Source organism: Balaenoptera borealis (assembly GCF_965194805.1).
Source record: "Balaenoptera borealis genome assembly, chromosome: 4".
NCBI classification, from domain to species: Eukaryota; Metazoa; Chordata; class Mammalia; order Artiodactyla; family Balaenopteridae; genus Balaenoptera; species Balaenoptera borealis.
Genome location: NC_138861.1, coordinates 109,706,989 through 109,731,681, shown reverse-complemented (window position 1 = coordinate 109,731,681; position 24,693 = coordinate 109,706,989). Strand labels below are relative to the sequence as shown.

The window sequence follows — 24,693 nt, the reverse complement described above, 5'->3', positions numbered from 1 at the left end:
TAAATTGCTTTCCATGTAGAGGTAGGTCCAAAAGTTATTATTAAATGCAAGCTTTTATTTATTTTTTAAATGTCAAATTTTCAGCATAGAATGGAAGAAATGGCTGAAAAGCCAGGCAAAAGCCAAATCAAAAAATATTTTATGTGGCACACTAAGGAAATTATCCTTTAGGAACTAAGTAGACATTGAAGAATTGTAAGCAATGGTAGTTGCATGACCTTATTTGCATTTTGAAAGATTACTCTTGCAGCAGAGGAAGAATGGGTTGTAAGAGAGCAAGGCCAGGTACAGCTTGGTCAGTTGGGCAGATATTGTCATATTCCAACAACAAATGATGATTGTCCAGAGCAGGTGAGAGGAGACAATTTTCCATAAATCTCTAATGTTTCTGCATGTCTTAGGAGTGAGGCACTGACTGCTCTCTGTTCTGGACCAGCTTTTCAAGGACTTTTGCATGTCCAACAGCCTTGGAAGTGATAGTGTCTCCCTCCAGAACAAAGGGAAGGTTTGCTTACAACCAGATGAATAACAGATAGTGTCTCCCCACTCTTCCCAGAGCTAAGAGCAGGTGTGCTTACTGCCCATTATAAAGGATGTGGGTTCCCCCAGCTCAGGGTTCCTCTCCTGCCATATATCACTGTGTGTGCAGGAGTCTTTTGGCTCTCACTACGTTATCCTGAGGGAACTGGGGTTCAGGGAAAGGGCACAATATTTCTCATACTCTGGCTACTGCTATTCCTATGAGCAATACATTGTCCTTTGTCTCTGACCAATGAGACTTATGTCTTCTACCAGCATCAATGGAACCATGGTGGGCTTAATTGTTCACTTACAATTAGGGAAAAATGTCAGGCCCCTCACAGTTTTTGACACTGGGATATACTTGTTACAGCAGAAATGGAGAGAAGGGAATGGATGTGAAAGAAACTTAATTGGTTTTGGCAATAAGAGAAGAAAAGTATTAAATTTGAAATAAATTTATTCTCCCTCTTCAATACTCTCTCTTCTTTCCAAGGATATGTCTGTGAGTCTACCCAACTCTTAGTCTTTTGTGGTGCTGAAAGAGGTATGAATTAGGAGAAAAATCTGAGAGGTACTGACAATTATGGGATTTATTTATATCAGAAAATATCCAGAGTAGATCATGAAACAAAAAAAGAGAAGGGAGGAAAGAAAGATTCTTGGGTTTGGAAATAGTAGCAGGGTTTGAAGAGTTTTAGAGCTTTTTAGAAAAAAAACAAGAAAGGAGTTGCTCAGGGATAGATGATAGATGATAGATAGATGATAGATAGATAGATGATAGATAGATAGATAGATAGATAGATAGATAGATAGATAGATAGATAGATAATAGATAAATAGATAGATAGATGATAGGGCAAGCTATAGCTCAGAGAGAAAGAAAGAGACAAAAATGCAGAAAGCAGATTTCAGTGTTTGCTGTGTAATATGAATGGGACCTCTCTTTAGTTTTAGTTTTGTACAGAATTCAGTAAAGATTAGAATTATTTTAAATTTTCATTTTTGGTTGCCAAACTGCTGAATTTTTTTTCCTATGAATCCAATCCAAGGTTAACTTCAAGGCAAGAGCCAATAGATCAAGATATATGTAGGTTACAGGTGTAAGACTTATGAAACAGCGATTTATTAGATGTGCCAGTTAAAAAAAAAAACCCAGAGGAATCTGTGATAGCACTCAGGTTTCTGGTTTAAATATCTGGTTTTATGGAGTGCCATTTAGCACACTAGGTAATACAGGTGGAGGAGCAGGTTTGGGTGAAAGTTATAGGGTTTGATCTTGAATGTGTTGAGTTGGGAGCACCAAATGGGCATGCAAGTGGGGGGCCTGGGCTGGAGTCTGTGGCAATGACAAGGCACCTGTGACAACGGAACTGAATGAGAGACTGTTGCCAAGGGTGGATCCCTGGAGCACTGCGCAAAGAGAGTGGGATGAGCCTGGGAGGTAGGAGAAGGGGTGTCATGAAAGCCACAGGAAGATCACATGTCAAGAAAGCAGATCATGTGCTGATATCCAGGAAGAAAAAGACTGGGATTGTTCCATTACTTTCCAGTCAAAGTAAAATACAACAAATAAAAATAGCAATGGGATATAATATAAAAGATTTTTTTAATTAAAAATGTAAAATTTTTATTTGATTCTTTTTTTACCTTTTATTTTTTTGTTGAGACTTTCTATTTTCCATATGTTTCAAACATATTTGCGTTTTTTTTTAACATCTTTATTGGAGTATAATTGCTTTACAATGGTGTGTTAGTTTCTGCTTTGCAACAAAGTGAATCAGTTATACATATACATATGTTCCCATATCTCTTCCCTCTTGCATCTCCCTCCCTCCCACCCTCCCTATCCCACCCCTCTAGGTGGTCACAAAACACAGACCTGATCTCCCTGTGCTATGCGGTTGCTTCCCACTAGCTATCTATTTTACGTTTGGTAGTGTATATATGTCCATGCCACTCTCTCACTTTGTCACAGCTTACCCTTCCCCCTCCCCATATCCTCAAGTCCATTCTCTAGTGGGTCTGTGTCTTTATTCCCATTTGCCACTAGGTTCTTCATGACCTTTTTTTTTTTCCTTAGATTCCATATATATGTGTTAGCATACTGTATTTGTTTTTCTCTTTCTGCCTTACTTCACTCTGTATGACAGACTCTAACTCCATCCACTTCACTACAAATAACTCAATTTCGTTTCTTTTTATGGCTGAGTAATATTCCATTGTATATATGTGCCACATCTTCTTTATCCATTCATCCGATGATGGACACTTAGGTTGCTTCCATGGCCTGGCTATTGTAAATAGAGCTGCAATGTTAAAAGCATAATCCTATTTCAAAACAAGGTCTATAACCCTGCAGGCCACACAGGGAAGAGAAACACAGCCAGAAGTGGGAAGGGAAGCAAGACCTGCAGGCTCTGGGCCAAGAGCCAGTAGGGGCAGCCAGAGGTTCACAACTCAGATGGCAAGAGGCCTGTGTCACGTGATGGGGGCCAGTGTTAGGCTCACTGCGCGAAAGCTGGAACCGAGAGAGAATCTTCCTCCCATGAAAGGAAGCTGAGAAAGCTGTGATGATTGGCCAGGGCTGTAGCAGATATCAGACTGTCACGAGGCCAGCTGGGTCCACTGCACATCAGCAGCACCCTCTGTGCAGCTCTCCCTTCTGCAACACAAACTCTGCCCACCTTGACCTCCCAGGTCTCCCAGCTCTGTCATCTTGACTCAGGGAGACCGCCAGACTCTGCCTGGCTCCCCCATCCCTGTGCTGCATCCTGGAAACTCTCCAGGCAGTAACTTGGGAAATCTTAGCCCACTTCATATGTTTGCCCACTCTTAGACCGCTTCCCTGCACTGCCAAATGTTCTATGTATGAAAATTCATTTCTAATATTCCATCCAGTATTTTTTGTTCTATCGAATGTGAGGGTAAACTTGGTTCCTGTTACTCCATCTTGGCCAGAAGTGGAAATTGTTCCTATGACTCTAAATGCCATCCGTCTATGAGCTGTTGACCCCCAAGTTCATACTTCCAGCCCTTGCCTCTTCCCACACTCCAGCTGCCTGTCTGACATCTTCACTCAGATGTCTAACAGGTACTTAGACATACAATACCTACAAGAGTCTTTACAGATTTATTGTCCCAAACATGCATCTGTTCCTCCCCTCCCTTGCCTCAATTCTCCTTCCCTCAATCTGCAGCATCCACATCTTCTCACCTACGCAAAGAAGTCCCTGATCCTTCCCATCCCCTCACCGATCACTCCCCACTCATACACACAGACACCCTCACATCCAAATAATCAACAGCTTCCATCCATCGTTCACCAAAATACTAATTGTATTTGTTCTCTTCGGTCTCCAGTGTCTACACCCAGGTCCAGATGACCAGCATCTCTTGCCTCTAATGCTGCATTGGCTTCCACACTGGTCTTCTCTGTCCAATCTGTACACAGCAGACAAAATAACAATGTAAAATATTAGCCATATCACTCCTCTGCATAACATCAATGTCTTTTTGTTACACTCTGAGCAAAATTTGAGGTCCTCCCACTGTGCGATCTGGCCCATGCTCCCATCTCCCACCTTTCCCAGTACACACAGTGTACTGGTTTCCATTCTATTTGAACATTCCAAGCCCACTCCTGCCCCCAGGGTCTTTACACGCGCTCTTCCTTCCACCTGGAATTCATTTGCCACCGTCGCAGCTCAACATTCCTGTCTCTCCAATTGTAACCTCTTCAAGGAGACCTTCATTATCCAGTCCATGGAGTGAACATCTAATGCGGCCCTTGCCCTTGCCCATTTGACATCTCAGCCCTTGTTTGTTTCTTTTAAGCACTCAGAGTTTATCATTTCTTTCTATTTCTACTGGTTCACAGTGTCTTATCTCTCTTTCTCATCCAAATGTCAGCAGCAGGAGGACAGGAACACTGGCCGTCTTGCTTATCATTCTAATCATAGCACCTAGCACAGTGCCTGGCTCTATGCACGTTGAAGCAATCAACAATCAATCAATCAAAAACTCAACCACATGACGAATGAACAGGAAAGTGTAACTTCATCCAGAAGGTAGTGAGCCAGCATTTAAAATTTTAAGCAAAAAAGTAACAATCAGATTCATATTTTGGAATCACTGTTCTGGCTATGGTGCAGAGAGTGATGGGAGGAGGCAAGTCTGGCAGCAGTGGGGCCAGGATGAGGAGGAGGCTAGGAAAGCACCTAGTGCAAAACATTTAAGGAGGCACTCACTCTCATGGCCATGCAAGCTTGGAGTCAGTTCCTAAGAGTGAGTGCCTCCTTAAATGTTAAGTCCTAGGTGCCTCTCTCTCCTCCCCCTGGTACCACGCCTGGGCATCAGGGAAGCTCTTTGGAAGATTATTGAGACAGTATAGACAAGAGTTGACAGCAGCCATGGTAACGGACAGAGTGGGTCAATCAGAAACATCGAGGAGACCTAGACCCAGCGGTGTCCACTCTCCAGCTCACTCTGTAGAGACCTCCTCATTCAATATGCCTAAAAGCACACTGAGGTTCCTTCTCTTTTTCTTAACCTGTTTATTTATAATGTTTTTCAAGCCTCCAGAGTTAGTTATCTTAGCCATCTGTCACCTTATCAGCCACAAATGACATTTCTGGTGAACAGGAAGCTCCAAAAGGACATTAGGAAAGATCTCAGGTTCACAGACTCAGAATTTGAGGGCATTATAACAGAAGAGAAATAGGAAACCATTAATTTAGTCTAGCTATTCTTGAACCATGCACCCACAGAGTACTGGTGTCTTGGGGCTGGACAAGGTTTTTGGGGGATTTTTTCGGTAAAAAAAATAAATCCAGAAATCATAAAATCTTCCTATTGTGTAGGTAGTATGACTTGGTGAAGGAAAATTAAATAAATATATAGAAAATCATTTAAGTTTTTCTAAAAAATTGTTTTCCCAACTATTTAGTACGCTTGCTTCTTGTATTTATCTCATTGTAGATGGTATGAGACTTAACAGAGCACAATAAAAAGTTATTTTTTTATGTAACACATCAGTATTTTCTGGCTCCTGCTAGAAGTACCATGATGTCCACAAGCTCTGTCTCCTGAACATGACTGAGATGTATGCCTCTACCACCCTTGTATTCCAATATAATAAATTGAGATACCCAAGTTTACCATGTAAGTTGACAGCAGAACCCAAATTTGGACACTCCCACTCCAGTCAGTGCTATTCCTGTTACAATCTGCTCTTTTCCCTGTTAATGCTTTTGCCATCAGGTTTGTTCCCCTTATCAGTCAGGATGGGCTCAGTTACGCTGCAGTAACAAACAACCTCCAAATCACAGAGGTTTTAAACACACAAACACAAATATTTTACCCTTGCACATCTCCAGTGCGGGTACATATGGCAGGACAGGTTGGGGGAGGGCTCTGATATCCTAGTCACTCAGCAGTCCAGAATGATGAACACTTCAACTAGATACATGTTTCCAGAAGTGAGGAGGCAAGTGTGGGTAATAGTGCACAGATTTTTTAGTTTTTGCCCAGAAGGGACACGTGTTACTTCTGTTCATTAGTCAAAGCCAGTCACATGGCCATTGCTGATTTCAAAAAGGGCAGAGAAGCACAAATTTACCATGTGGAGAAGGATTTGGTGAACAGCCCTAATGACTGTCACAATTTCTTATATAGTTTACAAGAAGAGGGACAGGGCAGGAGGAGAAGGAGAAGAAAAACCACAAGAAGAGGAGGAAGAAAGATTAAAAACTGCTTGTGCAAAGGGATTAGAAGGCTTAAATTTTTTTTAACAAGATGTGTGATCTTGGGTAATTTACTAAATCCTATGAAGTCTCCATTTCCTTGCCTATAAAATAGAACTAATGGTATTTGCCTCATATAGTGGTTGTGGAGATTCAACTAAATAATCTCTGTAAATTCTTTCCCCATGCCTGGCACGAAGTCCAATGTTCAGTAAATAGCAATTGTCTGTCTCATATATTACAGTCTTCAAAGCACTTGCAGGTCCATCAGCAGGTCTGATCCTCCTGACAAGCCTGTAAGGTCAGTAAGAGGGATGATTATTATTCACGTTTTACAGATGTGGAAATGGAGGTTGAAGATTCTTTGAAACAGAGCTGCCCACTGCTATGTGGATGGGGCCAGGTGGGGAGGGGATGGGGCATGGCAGGGAGCCTGGGCCATGAGGCTTCAGACTCTATGCCAGGGCCCTTTCCTGCACGTCCTCCTCTCCTTCTCCCTCTCTTGTCTGGGGTATTTTTTTTTTTTTAATTCACTTATGGTGGGTGAATATGTAGGCATATATCAAAGCGAATGACTGAAAAATAAGAATGTAAACTTGTGAAATTTGGCCCAGGCCATAAGACATAACACCTGTGTTAGCAGAAGCCGGTGGAAAGCCTCTGGACATATTTCTGGAACATTTTTCACACATGTGAATGAACCACTCACTCGGGCTGCACACAGAAGACAGACATGCCCAAGGACTTCAGCAGTCCACGGGTGAGATCATACCCTCCAAGAAAGGAGGCCCAGGAGACAGGGAAGCATGCCGCTGTGGTTTCCATTCAGGGCTGCATGCATTGTTGCATTTGATAAACATTAAACTATCGGTTGTGTAAAAAGATGAGCTATGCTCAAAGGCAGCTGGAAACAGATGCAACACAAATGCCTTTGCCCCTCTGTCTGAGTCTGAGGGGAGACTGATTTCTGGTCCTGAACGTCAAAGTTAGAGCAAGATCTTTCTTCTAACAAAGCGAACAGTTCAAGAGAGAACCCAGACTCTCCAGAAAGACAAATGAAAGCTTTGTTGCCACGTCCCGCCAGCCCTAGCCAACTGCTTAGGGAAGGAGGGTCTCCTGGTCAGGGCCAAGGAGGAATTACGGCCCTTACCCTCCAGTCAGAATCTAGCAGATGCGGAGAGAGAAGTGGATGGGTTGGTTGCTGTCCCAGCAACCTGCACGTCCTGAGGAGCAAATTCCACCTCCCTTCCCAGAGCTTTGGAACTTTCCAGAAACCCATCTCTAGACCCCTTGCTTCCAGCACTCCTGCCCTAATAGCTCCCACCCACCCTTATCTTTCCCTTCTGCTTCACAGTGACCTCACAACTGATCATTGATGTATCTCTGATTGTTTTGGGTGTAACAGAATGTAGAAAAATGCGTGCCTCTCAATTTCAGGAGATCTGGGGAAGGCTAGGCGGCAGTTGAGGCTGGGCCTCAAAGGAAGGGACCTTGAATTTTGTGTGTGGGAGCATGCGCAGTGGGGTGTAGACATGTCCGGGGTGGAGGATTTGGAAGACAGCAAAACCCACGGTGGGAAGCCTGCCAGGTGGGGAGAAACTGGATGCTGGGAAATAGAACTCTTGTCCTTTACTCCCAAACCTTTATTAATGTTACTAAACTCACAACATTTACACATAGGTGTAGATTTTTTTGGATAAATAAAATGGCCAAAGGGCCACAGTCTGTTTCCCAAGTGGCCCAGAGCCAATGCAAGATGGTACACAGAGTCGCAGTAGCGGAAAGAGAGGAGGCCATGAGGAAGGAGAGCAAGAATTTGTGGAAACTGCAAGGACAACTCTGGATTCTCACCACCAAAACACTGGGGGTTCAAATTAAGTCTACCTGAAGTCCCAAGGGACAGCTGAGTGACTCTCATGTGTTTCTGTTAGTTCAGTCTTCCCAACTGGAGTATAGTGGAAATCAAGTCTTTGCTGTCACAGTGTCACTACCACCCAAATGTCTTTGCACATAGTTGGTGCTTAATGACTGCTGATGCATTACACTGTTTTCACATTCCCCTCTACACAGTGCACATGAAGACTTGATTACAGACTGAAGGGCGTGGAACAGCAACCAGGGTCTGAACTAGGAGTCCAGAGGGTGGCGGTCTTAATCGTTGCCTGGCAGTTTGCCAGCTGTGCCACCAGGACAGGGCACTTAGCCCCTCTGAGCCTCAGTTTCCACATAAGTAAAATGGGCATTAAAATCTAACTGAAGGACCATAATGTTAGCTACTCGACTGAGTGAAATGATGGTGAAAATAACTATAGAAGAGACTCATAAATTATAAATTGTTATACAAATGACTTTTTAAAACTTCTTTTAGTGTTACTGACACTTTGGGAATGTAACTATGAAAGAAATGAGTTTCAGGACAGGCCATGTATGTCTGAGCAAGCACCACCACTTGGACACGATGAACATAGTGCTCTGATGTGCCTGCCGGGAACATTCCCTGCTCACCGCCCTTCCATCTTCTGCCTCTCTTGCTGGCCACCATCTCTGCCTGGGTCTCTCGGAGTCTCTGTATCACCTCTGTGTCTCTGCACCTCTGTCTTTAATTCTTCCATCGTGTACTCTCAGTTGCTGTATCTCTCTCTGTGTCTGTATCTCTCTGTTTCTATTCCTATTTTTTGCCCAGCATCTCCTGTCGCTCTGCTTCTTTTTGGTCTCTCTCTCTCTCTCTCCCAGCTGGTATTTCCTCCCTCTGTTAATCTCTGTCTCTCGCTGTCTTTCTTGTCTCTCCATCTTTCTGTCTCATCCTCTCCTTGTTTCTCTCCTTTGTCTGTTCCGCTCTGTATTCTTGCCTTGTCTCTATGTCTTCCATGTCCCTGACTCTGTCTCTCTAGGTTTGTCTGCCCATCTCTGTTGGGGTCCATCTCTCCCTTTGTCCATGCTTTATCCCGTGATGCTCATGGAGACTGAGATTCTGCCCACAGTGTGACCTCTCATGTCAGCCTCTCCCTCAGTTCCCCACACTCACCATGACCATTTCTCATCAGAGTCCCCAGGTCGGTATAAATCTCCCTTGCTTCCTTTAGGCAGGAGCTGGGGCTTGTGTGTAGTCCAGAACCCAGGGGGAGGAAAGGCGCATGCCTGGACTCACTCTGCCCTTGGGGAGGCACCCCAGCTCCCCTTCCCTATGGGGAAATCTGTTCAGGGTAGGTCCCCAAAACAAGGCCACCCTGAGGCCCCACAAAACATGAAGACAACATTCATCTTTCATCAACCTCAAGGTTTTTGTATTTTTCTGATTGTCCAAATTATAGGGGCTCACAGTAGAAAGTTTAGACAGTATGAGAAATGGTAAAGATGCAGAAAGAAAAGTCACTCATCCTACCACCCAGAGGCAGCTACTGCTGTCATTTTGGCATATTTTTGTCCAGGATTTTTCCCATGCATTTTTTTAATTTGTCTTTACATAGATAAGATCACATTAGATACAGGATTGCATAAACTCTTTTGTTGTTTTTAATATCTTATGATTTTTATTTTCCTTTGTCCTGGAAAGCTTTTTGCAAACATGGTTTTCTCTCTTCCTGGGAGAAAAAATAAAAGGAAGCTTCAGTAGCTCTTCATTTCTCGCAGGAGAAATTCAAATCTTTTAGCACAGCTTACCACTGTGGCCCATCTCTCCTGACTGTAGAATGCTACACTGAACTACAGCCAATCAGGGCTCTTCCAGTTTCCCAAATGCATAAGGTTGCCTTGGCCTTTGGCCTTTTCAAACACTCTTCTCTCTGTGTAGAACACAGGGCTGAGTTTCCTCATGAATCAGTTTAGCTATCACCTTCCTCTGGAAATTTTCCCTGATCCCAAATTTTTCATCCCCCATCCTCACATTTAGGAACGATGCCCATAACATTGCATAATTTCCCTCATAGAGAACTTGTCCCTGGCATAGTTGGCTGGTCACTTGTTGTCATGCTCACTGAACCATGAGACCTTTAAAGGGCATCTGTACTAAATGACACCTAGGATGCATCCAGCACAGAGCACATCTTTAGTGAATATCGGTATTAACTAATTCATACATGAGAAATTTGCCAAACCATTCCCTTAATGTTGAACTTTTAGTTTGCTTTCAGTTTTCTCAAGTGATAAATAACACCATTAAATAGCTTATTCACTAAGTTTTGTCTGTGTTTCCACTCATTTGCATAGGCTGAACATTCCCAGATTCTGTCAAAATATGAAATAGTTTATGTATCATCGTTGTTTAGTGTTATGTCTCTTTGACGGCTTAGGATGCCTGCTATAGATTTCTTTTCCTAAAAGCTACTGATTGATTGAAGAGAGGCAAGGGAAATTAAGTCAGTGGAATTTAAGATTAGAGAGGTTTTGCCAAATTTAAAACCATTGTAAATGAGAATTTTTGAGCTGAGTATCCTTATAGATCATATGCCTCAAAATGCAAAAAATGAAGCCTTGAGTTATGAGACTGACTCAAAGTCAGTCAGCTGATGGTACCTTTGCAATCCTCCCTGCCCCATCCCGGTAACTGTTTTACATTCAGTCAACTCAAGAAACATGATGAATTTGACAAAGGATTTGTCTTCAACAGAAGATACTAAGTGATACTGAGTCAAAACCAAGGGAACTTCCCCGGTTCCCTAACTACCCTGTAATCCTAGATTAAATCCTAAACTTCGGAACCATTATTCAACTTGTATTTATTGAACATCTACTAGGTGTCAAGTGCTATGCTTTTTTTCTGGGAATGAGAAATTAGTAGCAAGAAACAATGAGTGCCCACCTGCAGGGGCTCCCAGTCTATGAGAATAGCTTGCAGTGTATGTAAAAAACATGATGGCAGTAAGAAGGGGTATTATAAGACCACAGGGCAGGACACCGAACTCAGGAGGTTCAGGGATGAGGATCAGCCGGGGAAGCTGCCCGGGGATGTGTCTGTAGCAGGACAGGGTGGGGATGTCTCTGGAATCTGCTGACATCTGCTGGGCTGGGCCCTGGGCTAGGTGTTTGATACGCAGTAGTACACCTTGATCTTTACAACAACGCTAAGAGGAGACAATTCTTAACCTTGTTTTAACTGGTGAGAAAACTGAGATTTAGAGAAGTATCCAAAGGTAATCCTGAGAGTGAATTTAGATTCAAATCCAGATGTTTCTTAACCCAGAGACCATGCTATTCCTGAACACACCACAGTGACTCCTTTTCACTTCCTGTGGGGATGGACAAGCCATTCAATATATTTTTAAAACCCTATAGACTCTACAATAGGCCATGTAACATAAAATGCCACAGCGGCACAGAGTAGGGCCACTAACTCTGCTTGAAAGGAAAGGGGATTATGCATCAAGGGGGCTTCAGAGAAGAGGTGATGTTTGTCTTGGGGCATAGGAAATGCTTCTGCAGAGAAGGGAGAGCAGGACATTTCAGGACAGAAGAGGAGCAAGTAGAAAGGACCAAAGGCTGTTTTGATGGACTGACAGGCCACTTGGATTGACTAAAGCATAGGATGAGCAGAAGGGAAGAGAGGTGCTAACAGGGCTAGAGAATAGAGAAGGTCATTTGGCCCTACTTCACTTATTTATTGGTGAAAAGCTTGGTGGCCTCCAGCAATAAAGTCTTTCCTCCTAGGAGTTACTGGGCGGTTCTTCAGTCCATCTGGTATTGCCTAGGGCCCTGACATGGCTACAGTCATCTGAAGGTTCCAGTGGAAGCTCAGCTGGGGCTGGGGGGCTGGGGGCCAGGGGCCTCAGTTCTCCTTCCCGTGGGCATCTCCATGTAGCTGCTTGGGCTGCTTCACAGCTTGGCATCTGGATGCCAAAAAGAAGCAACCCAAGAGCAAGGATGTGGAAGCTGCCAGGCTAATTAACAGCCACACTTGGAACCAGCACAGCACTAAGTCTGCCATATTCTATGGCTCAAAGCAGTCACAGACCCAGCCTGGGGCAAAGTGGGAGCAAAAGGAAGCACAAAAGATGCAAATACCTGTAGGTGTGGTTCACTGCGGGTCATCAAGGTATGAATATTAGCAGGAGGAGTCACCGAACAATGAAGGGTATCATTGGCCAATCCAGGGAGTGTGGATTCTGTGTTGAGGGGGGTGTTTCTCAAACACATAACTAACACACTGGTTAGTTATGAGGGTATATCACAAGAAATAAAGGAGAAAAGTTTAAAAAATTTTCTTTTTAGTTAATTAGAGTGTATTTAAGGTTATCCCTCTTACAATGTTACTTGTTCTCATGTCATTGTGATGTCTCTCTCTTAGCCCTCAGGGAAGTATAACTATGTATCAGCTTGACCTTTGAATTGTCTGTGATCTTTTTGACCTGCCATAAACTAAGCTGTACTTTACACCAAGTTTAAGTGGACGCCTGCCCTTCTCAATCTCCTCAGCTTGGGTTCCAGACAAACTCACTTTGAAAATTATTTCTAATTGGATTTGAATCTAAATCAAGGTCTAACTTCAAACCACTGGCCTCTTTTCCTAAGCAGGAATCCTCCTTCTGGGGAATAAATACAATAGTGACAGTACAGATGTGTCTCCTGGAAAGAATCTGGGATCTCATGCAGTTTATCTCCATTATTTTATAGAAGTGGAAAGTGAGGCTCTGAGAGGCAGCATCACTGCCCAAGATCACAGCTCTGCAACTCCATCCATGGGAGGTCATGAGAAACCACACGTGAGCCAAAGTTATAAATGGAGCAGAAGAGGTTGAGGAAAAGGTCAGTAGAGAGGAGAGAATGAAGAAGATGATCAGTAGAAAGAGTGGAATAAATCAGACAGGCAGGGAGGAGGCAAATGCCAATAAAGCAAAAACCCTACAGTGTGACTCACCACCCTCCTGTGTCCGTGGTCCTCAGAATTATGTCGGTGAAAGATCATGCAACTCTTGCTTTTCTGAAATTCATTCTTCCTCCCACTTAAGAATGGGATACAATCCAATGGGGTGCAGAAATAACTATTTGAATTTCTATTTCTTTTCATTTTACCTACAAGTAAGGAAAAAATACACTTTACTACTACTTACTCTATAAGTTGACACTGATACGTTTACTAGATGCATGTCAGATGGTTATAGCATGTGAAGTATCTAGAACTTTAGGTATGAGAACATTCTGAAAGAATGAAGGAAGTCTCCCAACATACACGGGCTGGCCCTCACTCACTCATCCATGAGATGGAGCAACTGTCTGTGGTCATGGAGTGCCCACCTGCTATGGGCTAAACATGTGTGTCCCTCCAAAATTCATATGTTGAAACCTCAGTCACCTATACAATAGTGTTTGGAGGTGAGGACTTTGGGAGGTAATTAGGTTTTGATGAGGTAATGAGGGTGGGTCCCTCAAGATGGGATTAGTGCCCCATGAGAAGAGGAAGAGACTAGGGTTCTCTCCCGCTCTCTCTCTCTCTCTCTCTCTCCCTTTCTGTCTCTCTCCTATGTGAGGATAAAGCAAGAAGGCACCTGTCTGAAAGAGGGTTCTCATCAGAACCCACCCATGTCAGCACTCTGATCATAGACTTCCAGCCTCCACAACTGTGAGAAATAAATATCTGGTGTTTAAGCCCCCAGTCGACGGTATTCTGTTATAGCAGCTGGAACTGACTAGGATGCCAAGTAAGTGATTTAGAGATGGTATTACCTCATGATTGCCAAACCAACCCTTGCAAGATGGACTTTAAAAGCTTCCTGCAGAGGAAATACACTTGAAATAGTATTACAAGTGCAAACAAACAGTAGGAAAACAACAGTGTGGTCACATCTCTTACTCTCAGTACAAACTCTTCCTGAGCCACATTATAGAGGAAAAATCAATCACAGTTCAAGGAGATCTGACAGGGAGTGAGCCAAAACTTTTGAAGATACCAAGAGGACTATTATGTGTTGAACTGTGTCCCCCCAAAACCATATGTTTAAGTCTTAACCCCCCAGTACCTCAGACTGTGACTGTATTTGGAGATAGAGTCTTTTCAAAGATAATCAAGTTAAAATGAGGTCATCAAGGTGGGCCCTAAACCAATGTGACTGATATCCTTATAAAACAAGGAAATTTGAATATACACTGAGGGACGACCATGTGTGCCAACATTGCCAACACCTTGATCTTGGATGTCTAGCTTCCAGAACTGTGAGAAAACAAATTTCTGTGGTTTAAGATACCCAGTCTGTGGTATTTTGAATAGCAGTCTTAGCAAACTAATACATGTAGCTTATCAGTTTGAATATATATGATTATATGTTAAATTTTATATATATATAAAAGTACAGGCTCAAATATTTTTCTGGATAGGGCTGTTCAATCAGAACATCTTGCTTGTTTGGCTAAATTTCTATTCCCATGAGAATCTGTCCTCTGTCCGTTTCTCAGAATAAATCTCCCATCACCAGAGTAGTCTGAATGGGTCTCTGTCCCTGCAACTATTAAAACCTGGTTAAGACTCTCATTCATCCCAGGTCCTTTATCCCAGAGAGACACGGTGGTCAAGTCCAGGACTTAAGCTGGACTTCTCCATCCTCCAAAGGGTGATTCAGCTTAGTATCTTTTTTAAGAACAAGCACATCTCATCCAATACATAAACTAAAGTTCCCACCTCAACTGGTCTATTTGACAGGAACTGGCCAATGTGTGGGAATGATCCATCTGACTTTCAATTTTAAATTAAACAAGTTATGTGTTTTACCAGTTGTCCAGTTTTCTTTTCCCTTTTTTCCTCTATAATGCATGGCTCTTATCATATTCTGTAAAATTTTTAAAAGGCCTTGTAATATCAACCTAGTCTCGTGTGAAGCTATTGATAAATTTCAGATGATGATTCTTCCAAATGAATTAGTGAAAATGAGGGAAATAATTTTTAACAGATATGGTAAATTAATGTTTTTATTATGGTAGCTACTACGCATTAAGTCCTTCCTGTCTGCCGGGCGCTGTGTTGAATGTTTTACTTTAACACGATTTCAGATATTCCTGATTCCAACCCTATAAAGCAAGTAGTGCTATCAACCCCGATTTTCCAGTGAGGAAACTGAGGCCCAAGGTCACATGACTGCTACATGGAAGAGGCATAATTGTAACAAGGCCCTGAGTCTAAAGCTGTGCTCTTAAATGCTTTGCCATATATTGATATATTGATATTTTGACAGCTCTTACAATACAGCCACAAAATCCATGTTGACAAGTAAGTTTTACACACTTCACACAAGACCTCAGGGTCAACTTCAGTGGTTCTCAAACTTGTTCAGGTGTTGTTGGAGCACCTAAAAGTCAGGCAAGAGACCAAGAAGTGGTTATACAGTTAATTAGACTTTTAGAATAGGAGAAGTTTTAGGAGCAGAAAAATATATGTGTTTATGACATTAAATCCACGGAGAACAGGGACCTGTGGAGGGAGCAGCTGTCACAATGGACCTGGGAGACAGGAATTTCATCCTTTATTAATTCATCCTTCCTACTTCTCACTGGTTTTGTTACCTGTAAGGACTTGCAAGCAGACATTCAGGGAAGCCGAGAGAGTTTTAGGGACTATTATAGGAGAAAGACTTCACACTGAGAAAGGTTCATCCAGCAAAACCCCGGGACTAGAATGCAACATCCTGGACTCCAGTCCTCATTTTACTACTTCATTCCTTACCCCATAGCTCAGTTTCCTCATCTGTGAAATGGGGACAATATCCGTAAGTACCTCCTATGGTTGTTGTAAGGATTATACAACACATGTAATGCCCTATGACAGAAGAGGACCTTTTTTAACCTAAGGAGTCAATAAACAGTAGCTATCATCCCCGTCATCATAAAGTTGCTTTTCCCACGATGTTGGAAAGGCCTGCCATTTTTCAGTTTGCATCTGAACATCCGTTTTCTGCAGGAAAGTACCTGGGAATACTGTTCCAGTTTAATGTGGATTAGCTACCACCAAGGCTTGCACTGATTTGACACTGATGATCTCAGGACTGTGGGACTATGGGGAGGGGTCAGAAATCTTTCTTTCAAAAACCCTATACTTTGGTGAATTGAAACCGCATCTATCACAGTTATAAATTTTTCAATCTAAAAGAGTAAAAATTGAGCTACCAAGACTTCAAACATCAAAAACTACAATCTTAATTTCCTTTTCCACTACATCCCATATTCAATAAATTCAGGGTTTGGATCCATGGAGATGAGAGCGATAATAATCACAAGAATGATGGTGAAAGCCCAGGGCACTGTGCAAAAATGCATAATAGAAATGAGCTCATTTAGAGTTCAGAGACAGATTGAACATTTCAAGATATAGAAACTGCATTGCTATTTTTGCAAAAATAAAGTCATAAAAATAAGACATTCCAGCCTTTCCAGCACAGGGCTCTTGTTCCTGCATTTTCCTTCTGATCGGCAGGCTGTGCCTTCCAGCATCCTCCGCCCCCCTCCCCTTTTGACACCATCCTCCTTCCCCTACAAACAAGCCAGTGAGGGAGGGAAGGAGCACACAGCACATGGGAGGCGGAGGACAGAGTTCACTCTGTGAAAAATCATTAATCATCTGGAGGTCACCAGCCCCGAACACGTTTCCTTCTCAAGCCTGTCCTGTGAGCGATCTGTCTCCTAACAGGTTTTGTAATGCTGAGTTGTAAAGCGTTCCTGATGAATTATTGTTGGCACTCAGTCCAAAGGCCTGAAGGCTTGAGTCCACGAGAAGAAAAAGCAGACCCTCTCTCTTGCGCCTGTTGTGGAGCGAGCACAGGTCTCGCATCGTGTGTGCAGGCGGATGGTCTGGGGTCCCCTCGTCCCTGCAGCCCCGACTCCAGGAAGGGCCTGAGACAGACTGAGGTTTAACAACACTCTTGGAAGCAGGGGTGTTTGAGGGCAGGTCGCACCCTAGGCCTCACCCCTGTTGTAGCTCAGCTTTGGGTAAGGGCAGGATCTATGTTCTCTTTAGACAGATAAGGAAACTGAGGCCAGGGCTATGATGATGTGGCATGTCCAAGGTAACCCAGCTACCCTGTGGCAGAACCAGGATTAGAACTTGGGTAACCAAACTGCCACCTCTTTCCTTTCCTCCCCTCTGCTCGCACTGGGCTGTGTGATCCTCCCCCATGGGACGTCATCCCACCCCACCTCTGCCTCATCTAAAGCCTCTGTCCAACCCTCCATCAACCTGGAGTTTTCTGCGCCCAGGTCCCCCTGCCCGCTTCCTTCTGGTCATCCAGGGACAGTGTAAGGTCACCTGCTCAGAGAGGCTGCCATGGCTCCCAGTCTAAAACAGCCCCTGTCACTCTTGATGGTAACACCCTACTTTACCTCTTCATAGCACTTATCACCTTCCAACGTTGTTTTGTTTATTCATTTGTTTATTTGTTCTCTGTGCATCTCTCTGTTTTCCTTCCAGCTCCAGCTCATCCAGAGTGTAAGCTGCAGGAAGGCAGCCGCCACGGCAGTCTGGTTCTCCACAGTGTCCTGAGAACAGTAACTGGCCCCTGGCAGATGCTCAGTAAACATTTAGTGACAATTAATCAAGACACACTGATCATTAATAATGCCTTACCTTCATATAAAGCCTTTCCAAATATAAATGTGTGTATGGATATATATAAGGATATATAGACAGACATTCATAAGCTTTGCAAAGCATTTACACAAGTAATATTTTACTGTCACTTGTCCCATGTGAAGTAGGAAGAACAGGCTTTCCTATAAACATTTTATAGACAGGGAAACTGAGAGATTGAGTGATTTATTCTCCTGACCCTAAAATTAGGAGACCAGGTTTCCCCTGCAAGTCACTTGCTACATAACGTTAGGAAAGTCATTTTTCCCTCTTTGAGCTTCAGTCTCCCTACAATGGAAAGTGGTAAACTCAAAGATCTCTCAGGTTTCTTCCAGGAATAATATTCTAGGATGGTTGTTCCCAAAATGCGGGTTTGGAACCCTAGTATCTGAGGTGTTCTGCGGAACTGTTTGGGAAACACAGTTCTAGTGTTGGCTTTAAGTTTACTTCAAGGCAGGCACTATATCCCAGCACAGGTAAGATGCAGCAAGGCCTGGTACAGAGTAAGAAGTGGAAAGGCCTGAAATCCATCAGCCCCAGCACTGTGCCAGGCATGCACTGAGCTCTTCCCGTGCATCACCTCATTTGATCTTCAAAACCCCTAGGAAGTAGGTATTCTTCCTACTTCCACTTTACAGCTCGGAAACTAAAAAAACTTGGAAAGATGATGTATATGGCAGAGGATGGTTGCTAAATCAAATGACCTCAAAGAGTTTGTTCATAAAACTTAAAAGGCTGTAGAAACCTTAGTTGTTATTTGATTTGCTATCAACTATGGGGATTTGTTGCTTCACTTTCACCTTCCAAACATCAAGCAATGGCATCTACTAGTTGAACCTAAATGGGATCTAGAACTCTAGCTGCAATGGAGTCTGGGAAACGTAGTTCCCTTAGCTTTATGATGTCCTCTGCAGTATAGGACAGCATACAGAAGGAGAGTGGCAACGATGCTGAGGGCCAATGACCACATTCATCATCTACCCTATGGTGAACTCAGTTATCAAGGTCTCTTCCTGGACTCTGGGGGTCTGAGATGTGAGCTGGGGATTAGGGAGGGGAGAGGGAATTAGTGCAGGGATGGATTGGGGGTGGGGGGTGGCAATCAGCATCCAGGATAAAGACACAAAACTCCTGGGGAGTTCCCTGGTGGCCTAGTGGTTAGGATTCTGGGCTTTCACTGCTGTGGCCCAGGTTCAATCCCTGGTTGGGGAACTGAGATCCCACAAGCCATACAGCGCAGCCAGAAAAAAAAAAAAAAAAGACACAAATCTCCTGCCTGGAATTGCAGCAAAAGCAAGAGAAATGAAAAGGAAGAAAAGGAATGCAGCTGCAATGAGTGAAGGGTTCACTTTCTCAGACTGAAGCCGCCTTGAGGGGTTTTAATCTTGGCTTCTCCCATCCTCACTATGCAGTCTTAGACACATCCTCTTCCTCTGAAAAACACTTCTCATCAGTTTTCTTTTCCTTCTAGTTTGAGAAGCAAGTGGGTCCTCAAACCCGCATATGATGAACATGGGGTGCAGATGTGAGAGAGACCGTGATCACCTCCCAACCAGCAAAGCCAAGTGGCTTCACCCACTTGCCTTTTGAGCTATGCTCATTCAACCTGAAAAGTTCTGTAAGTGACAGAGGCATCTTTCAATAAAATTTCAATTCAGAGGAGCAGGATTTCATATGATTTTTATTTTATAGTGATTTCATTTCCAAGAATGAGTATGTATTACTTTTACAATCAAGAAAAAATAAAAATACCACGTCTTAGGAGGGGCAAGTGGGAGGGATGAAGAGGCAGAGCACAGAGGATTTTTAAGGCAGTGAAAATATTCTGTACGATTCCATAATGGTGGATACATGTCATTATACATTTGTCCAAACCTATTCAATGTATCTCACTAAGAGTGAACTATAACGTAATCTATGGATTTGTGGTGGACTTTTCAAACATGGGTCAAGTTCATCAATTTCAACAATTGTACCATTCTGGTGGGGGATGTTGATAATGGGAAGGACTCTGCATGTGTAGGGGTGGGGGGTAAATGGGAAATCTCTTCCCTTCAATTTTGCTGTGAACCCTAAACTGTTGTAATTTCTTAAAAATATTTACAATGTCTTGATCAAAATAAAATGCCAAATTGTAAAGTCTCTCATATATACACACAGACATATTTTTGTAGTCACAACTGTGACTTAGAATTTACAGTTCTATCTGTGTCATCATAGAATGTTTGAGCCCAAAAGGACCTGAGAAATCACGTAGTCAAGTGGTATCAAGCCATGTTCTGAGGACCCTCAGGATCCACAGAGATATCTCAAGGGCTCCAAGAACAGAGGAGATGGTAGTGACCAAGGCCATTCCTCCTGCCTGAAGCCAAAGGGCTTGTCTTTCATCTATTTTATACTTTGGATTTGCCAGCAAGATTCCACTTTAGTACTCTGTAATGGCCTATATGGGAAGAGAATCTAAAAAAGAGTGGATATATGTATATGTATAACTGATTCACTTTGCTGTATACCCGAAACTAACACAACATTGTAAATCAACTATACTCCAATAAAATTTTTTTTAAAAAAGAAATTTTACTGCAACACACACACATATGAAAACCAGGGGATGAGCTCAAAGCTACGTCGTTTCTGCCATTTTTCAGATGGGGAAGCTGAGGCCAAGAGAGCTGAAAAGCCCATCTATAGTCCCACAGAAGCAGAAACACAGGGTTTGGAACTGGAAATCTGATACCTAATCTGTTTTCCCTCCACACCCCACCGCAAGACTCCCAGGCTGAGTGGTCCAGACAGACGTGGCTCGGATCCAAGGGTCAGATCGTTGTTGGTGCTGTTTGTTTGCACAACGTAGAACATTGTTTAAGACCTGAAGCTCAGAGACACCCCCTGGCAAGACTCTCTGAGTTGGAGCCCAGAGGGGAGCGTTTCAAGAGCTTGTGGTCTGGGACCAAGCGAGCCACGGAGAAGGCCATGTGGCTCTTCCAGGGGGCGGTGTGCTCTGCTGTTCCACGTCACATCCCTTCGTGGTATTGTAAACACAAGTCCACTGTATGTTTTTAAAATGTGAGAAGAAGCAGGATCCTGCCTGAGTGTTTTGACATAAACTGCAGGGAGGGAGAATGGGACAAGCGGATCTCGCCTGTGCAGAATGTAATTGTTTCCCACACCTGATGGTCAATCTCAGGCCGGCCAGGCTGTTGGGCAGTCCCTACGCCCAGCTGCCCACACCCACCCACAGCGCAGAGCAAAAACCTGGGACCCACACTCAGCTTTGCCTCTTCTGTGCTCTGGGCCTTTGGTTGTTGGTTTCCTCACCTGAAAAATGAGATGTTTGGCCTAGATCATGGTTTTCAAGCTGTGGAAGAGACTCGGTTTGGATCCATTTTACAAAGTGGGTGTCCTGCTAAGATTTAGGTTGACGTTTCTGCTACTAAAAGGAAGTTGGAAATCCACTGGACTCAATGTTTCTAATACCTTTTTCAGAGCTGAGATATTGCAATTCTCAATTTTACTTATTTTTAAAGCATTGGAAGAAGTTTCACTTCCACCCAAGAGAGATCAAGAAAGGCATCCTGTGCAGTCCTTGGAAAGGATCTCAGGGTTTGGGGAGCTCAACCTTGTCACCATGCTGTCATCCCCTCTCATCCCCACAGAGTGATTTTCTCCCTACTCTGCCCCACATCAGCACCTCATGTCTTGTACTGACCACACTGCCACACAATTACTGCACTGCTTCTGTCGGCCTCTCCTACCCCTTCTGCCCCCGCCCTTCCATCCCCTCTGAGCTACCTGAGGCCCATAACTGTGTCTTATTCCTGGCTGAAATCCCAGTACCTGGCACAATACCTGGTATATTGTAGATGCTCAATAAATGGATGTTGATAAAAATAGAGTTACCCTATGGTTCTGCAATCCCACTCCTGGGCATATATCCAGACAAAACTACAATTAAAAAAGGTACATGCACTTCTATATTTGCAGCAGCACTATTCACAATAGCCAAGACATGGAAACAATATAAATGTCCATCGGCAGATGAATGGATAAAGAAGATGTGGTATATACATATATATACCACACACACAATGGAATATTAGTCAGCCATAAAAAAGAATGAAATAATGCCATCTGCAGCAACATGGATGGACCTAGAGATTATCGTACTAAGTGAAGTAAGTCAGAACGAGAAAGACAAATACCATAGGCTATCACTTATAAGTGGAATCGAAAATATGACACAAATGAACTTATCTACGAAACAGACTCACAGACATAGAGAACAGACTTGTGGTTGCCAAGGGGGAGTGGAGTGGAAGAGGGATGGATTGAGAGTTTGGGAGTAGCAGATGCAAACTGTATATAGAAAGGATAAAAAACAAGGTCCTACCATATAGCACAGGGAACTATATTCAATATCCTGTGATAAACCATAAAGGAAGAATATGCAAAAGAATAAGTGTGTGTGTATATATATATATATATATATATATATATATATATATATATACACATACACATATATATATACACACATATATGAATCACTTTGCTGTACAGCAGAAATTAACACATTGTAAATCAATTACACTTCAGTAAAATAAATTTTTTACAAAATGAATGTTGAATATTACTCTGAACAACTGGACTTCCTTTCAAATTCAGCAATCTAAAGCTAACCTTTCAATGTATGCAATATCAAGAAAAATATTCTGGCCTGGTGTAGAGACAGTATCTATTCAATCAGTGAGCAAATGCTGAGCATCAGCTATAAGCCAAGCACAACTCTAGGGCCTGGAGATACAATGGAGAAGAAAACCAACTCCATTTCTCTGGAAAGGTACTAGAATTGCATGATAGAACGGAATATAGAGTGAGGGCTGGGAGGTCCTCTGTTCCCAGAGAACGACTCTGTGCTGTCCTGAGTCACGTGTGAAACCTGAGGCTTAAAATGTGAAGTGGGAAGAGGAAGTCATCGGTGTCATTTTCTTTCCTGAGACAAGAGCCTTGCAGAAAGGAGCACCAAAATACCAAATGGAGCACGGGCACACAGAGAAGACACAAAATGAGAGGGAAAGGCTGTGTGCATTCCTTCCCACATTTCCTGACCCAAAGACTGTAGTGTGTGAAAAAAGTCCAGAATGAGACTGGACTTTGCAGTGCTAGGTTTGAATATGGTCACTGTTCCTTGCTCGCTATGTGATGAGAGGCAGGTTGCCCTAACCTTTCTGAGACTGTCTTGGGAGAAAGACCATGACTTTGGAAGGTGATGTGTTGAGCTGGAAGTGACTTTGCGATTGCCAGTGGAGGGATCCAGGAGGTACATCGACAACCAGGTCTGGAGTTCTGGGGAGGGGTTTGTGCTAGGGAGAGGAATTTTGGAGTTAATTTGTATGTGTGTGTTCTTTGAAGCCCCTGATTTATATGACAACTCCCAGGGAGAAGACGCAGAAGAATGGAGGGGTGGTGAGAAAGGAACCACCGGGAATGCTCAGATTAGAGTGACCCAGAAGCTAACACCTCTGGGAGATGGGTTTTCTCCTCCATGCTCTTCTAGGACCTTGCTTAGGCAGCCATTTTAGCTCCCAACAAACTGCCTAAGGAATCTTTGCTGTTTCCCACCCAATATTGTGAAATATTTGAGGACAGGGCCAACATTTAAACCGTCTTTACATCCCTCCCATCTGGTCCAGTGTTTACTGAATGAGTAAATGAACAAATGAAGTCTAGAAACCATGTCCTTTGGGAAACAATGGAAGAATCTGTCACTGTTGTCTTGGAACCCAAAGCAGGCTGACCTATGGAAGAAGGCAGAGCACCATCGTGTCAGTGTAGGAGGAAAACTTATTTCAGTTGAACACTAGAGCTGCCCAGTGATGGAGTGGGCCATCTGGTGAAGTGGTGAGGTCTACATGTAAGCAGAGTTGGAGGACAGTCTCCCAGGACTAGGGCAGCGGACGGGAGCCTAATCACAGCCTCTAAGGCAAGCAGCTCTGAGCGTCTGTGATCCCAACACGGTGCCCCTCACCTGTGCTGATTAACTTCAGAAGGACGAATGGAGCCCATTTTGAGCAAAGACAAAATCTCTGCAGGTGTGGGCCTCATTCTCTGGAATTTCTGGAGGGCTGGTTGACCCAAACTTTCCATCATCACCCGGAGCCTCCTATCTGGTCCTTGCAGCTATATCTACTCCTCATCAGTTCCACTCCCAGCCCTGACCTCCCTTTGATGGGAAACCCTTTGAGGGTAGGGACTAGGTCTCATTTATTCATGAGGCAGCTGTATTGCAGTGGTTAAGAGCATGAGTATCATAGTCAGACCACCTTCGTTCCCTAGTCTGTAAATTTGAGACACTCATAAGGGTATTTTGAGGATTAAAGGGTTAATATACATAGAAGAGTTCTAGCATGGAGTAGGTTCTCATAAGAAGTTAGCTACTTTTATCACATTAGTTTCTCCTCTACCCAGCATGGTACTTGTCAATAAATGTTTGTTGATTTAAAACAACAACAAATAAATTAACCACTAAATATTGATGTTCCAATCACCAACTAATCAACAAACATTCATTAATTTCAAATAAACACCCAATACTCTGCTGGGTACTGAAAAAGACAGAAGTGGAAAAAAATACATGGTTCTTCTTTCCAAGGATTTTGCAATCTGATGATAAAAACAAATATCATTATGTATTAAGTTAATCAATTTAAAACAAAATCCAATAGCTTTATAAGGTAACACATAGGTCAAGCCCTCCTAGTTTTCATAGGTTATCTTATTTGATCAAATTCTAAATCATGAGGGCCCTCCAGTGAATGCTTTAGAAGAGAAAGGGAAAATTAGGTGGGCTTCCTCAATGGGAATTTTTTTTTTAGTTTTAATTTTATTGGA

The 24,693-nt window shown here is 43.1% G+C and overlaps 1 long non-coding RNA gene across 1 annotated transcript in view; it reads left to right on the top strand.

The window, feature by feature from the left end:
• The window catches only part of LOC309627530, a 439,048-nt gene that overhangs the window by 5,367 nt on the left and 408,988 nt on the right, over positions 1-24,693 (top strand). Inside the window, exon 1 of the long non-coding RNA XR_014243794.1 lies at positions 1-24,693. This exon is cut by the window's left edge and continues 5,367 nt beyond it. This is a non-coding gene — a long non-coding RNA (uncharacterized lncRNA).